This window comes from Trichechus manatus, unplaced genomic scaffold (genome assembly GCF_000243295.1).
Source record: "Trichechus manatus latirostris isolate Lorelei unplaced genomic scaffold, TriManLat1.0 scaffold00364, whole genome shotgun sequence".
NCBI classification, from domain to species: Eukaryota; Metazoa; Chordata; class Mammalia; order Sirenia; family Trichechidae; genus Trichechus; species Trichechus manatus.
Genome location: NW_004444300.1, coordinates 21215 through 23902, shown reverse-complemented (window position 1 = coordinate 23902; position 2688 = coordinate 21215). Strand labels below are relative to the sequence as shown.

The following is a 2688-nucleotide window of genomic DNA, read 5'->3' as shown; positions in this document are numbered from 1 at the left end:
TATCTATATGCAAACTTCTTTGTTTTACATGAAGACTTTTTTTTAAAGCTTTAATTTCAATTCCTAAGTCTGATGCTTAAAAGCAATTAGCCAATGGCAATGATATTGACACAGATGGGGAGAACATACCTCTCAGAAAATCTTCACATTCTCAAACTTCTATGATTTTTAGTTCACACTCTGCACTTGATTGATTCCACCTTTCCCCATGGAGAGTGGTCATAGACAGGAGGAAAAAAAAATGTTCCTACAACTCTTCCCTATGCTGGAGTCTCACAGAAGTCCAAATACCCCTAAGGAAACAGTGAAGTCTGAAAAAGGCAAATATACGCGTGGATACAGACTTGTTTATAGTCTTCTATACAGCGTATAATTTGAGTCTCTTAGAAATTAAGAGTACATTCAGATAATACTTAGTTGATCACTCTCTATGTGCCTTGTAGTTAGCAGGCATTTTCACTTATATCTCTTTTCTTTATTATAGGTCCAAAACCAGATCTGAGACCTGAAACAATGGGCTTACAAAATTATTCCTTGGTGTCAGAATTTGTGTTGCATGGACTCTGCGCTTCATGACATCTCCAAATTTTTTTCTTTATATTCTTCTCTGGGCTGTATGTGGCCATTGTACTAGGTAACCTCTTTATTGTGGTTACTGTCATTTCTAAGCCCCACTTGCACTCTTCCCCCATGTACTTCCTGCTGGGGAACCTATCTTTTCTAGACATGTGGCTGGCCTCATTTGCCATCCCCAAGATGATCGGGGACTTTCTTAGTGATGGAAAGCTCATCTCCTTTGGGGGATGTATGGCTCAGATCTTCTTCTTGCACTTTATTGGTGGTGCTGAGATGGTGTTTCTAGTTTCCATAGCCTATGACAGGTATGTGGCCATATGCAAACCTTTGCATTACATGACCATGATGAGCCGGCAGACTTGCATTGGACTAGTGTTGGTTTCATGGGCCATTGGATTTGTGTACTCCATCAGTCAGGTAGCCTTTACTGTGAATTTAACTTACTGTGGCCTCAATGAGGCAGTCAGCTTCTTCTGTGACCTCCCTCTGGTGATCAAGCTTGCCTGCATGGACTCTTATGTCTTGGGCATACTTATGATCTCAGACAGTGGTTTGCTTTCCATGGGCTGTTTTCTGCCCCTCATGATTTCCTACACCATTATACTCATCACTGTCTGACAGTGTGCAGCTGGAGGGGTATCCAAAGCACTGTCTACTTGCTCTGAATACATTATGGTTGTCACGATCTTTTTTGTACCCTGCATTTTTATTTATCTGTAGCCTTTCAGTAGCTTCTCTGTGGATAAGCTCCTGTGTTTTACATCATTTTTACTCCACTCTTGAACCCACTTATCTACACACTGAGAAATGAAGAGATGAAAGCAGCTATGAAGAAACTGCAGAAAAGACATGTGACTTTTCATTGAATTCCAGCTTTCCATAGAGTTACACATTCTTACTCATTCAGGAGAATATTGGTTTTTTTTTTAATATGATTGTATTCAATGATTTAATTCTTACATTATATTGATATAATTTGTGATATATTTTATTATAAACAGTTGTTGATGTCAACAAAATTATATATGTATATATGTATATAAATGTGTATATATATGTGCATGTGTGTGTATATAGAAACATACATACATACATGTACATATGTGTATATTAAAAAATCTGGGTGCTGTCAAGTTGATTCCAACTCGTTGAGACCTCATGTGTCAGAGTAGATCCATACTCCATAGGGCTTTCAAAGGCTGATTTTTTGGAAATAGATAGCCTGGCCTTTCTTCCAATGTGCCTTTGGGTAGAACTGAACCTCTAAATTTTGATTAGCAGCTGAGCATATTAACCATTTTCACCACACAGGGGCTCCTATATGCATAGAGAGAGAGAGAGAGAGCCCCGAGGGCACAATGGTTAAGTACTCAATTCAAACCCACCAGTGCTCCAAAAGAGAAAAGACATGGTGATCTGCTTCCGTAAAGACTACAGACTCAGAAACCCTATGGGGCAGTTGTACTCTGTCATAGAGGGTTGTTATGAGTTGGAATCCACTGGATGGCACAACAACAATACACACACACACACACTACCTCACACGCACACTTTGGAATATATTTTGCAATTTTCTTCCTTTTTTTAACCAGATTTAGCTTAATAGTTGATTTTGTTTTAGTTATATAAAAATGAATTTTAATTTCCTAATCAGAGCTCAACCAGCAAGGGAAGCTAGCCTGGGATTAAAGAATGCCCTGTAAATCTTCGGCCTGATGTTGGAGGTTTGAGAAGAGGAAAAGAAAAAAAAAAAAAAAAAACACAATTTCAACATTTTATTGATTTAAAAAGTACACTTTTCCTTGTGAATATATATCATGCTTAATTTTTCTATTTCAAAAATGAATGCATGCCAGCTATATTTGATTACAGAAATTATATTACATGTGAGAAAATCCATATTCTATGCTTAAATATTGTATGACGTAAACAGAAATTTTATTGTTACCAATTAATGTGTATTAGATTGTTAAATTAATAAATTTGCACCCAAAATAGATTTTAAATAAATACTACATCTCTTTACTAAGTTGATTCTGTTCCTTGATAATAAGAAGAGTGCATTTGATTCCATGGATTCACATATTATGGTGAGTTGTAAATATTTCTGGA

At 36.8% G+C, this 2688-nt stretch overlaps 1 pseudogene; it reads left to right on the top strand.

The window, feature by feature from the left end:
• Window positions 1-430: 430 nt before the first annotated feature.
• On the top strand, window positions 431-1442 carry LOC101354156 (olfactory receptor 4K14-like; annotated as a pseudogene).
• The last annotated feature ends 1246 nt before the right edge of the window (window positions 1443-2688 follow it).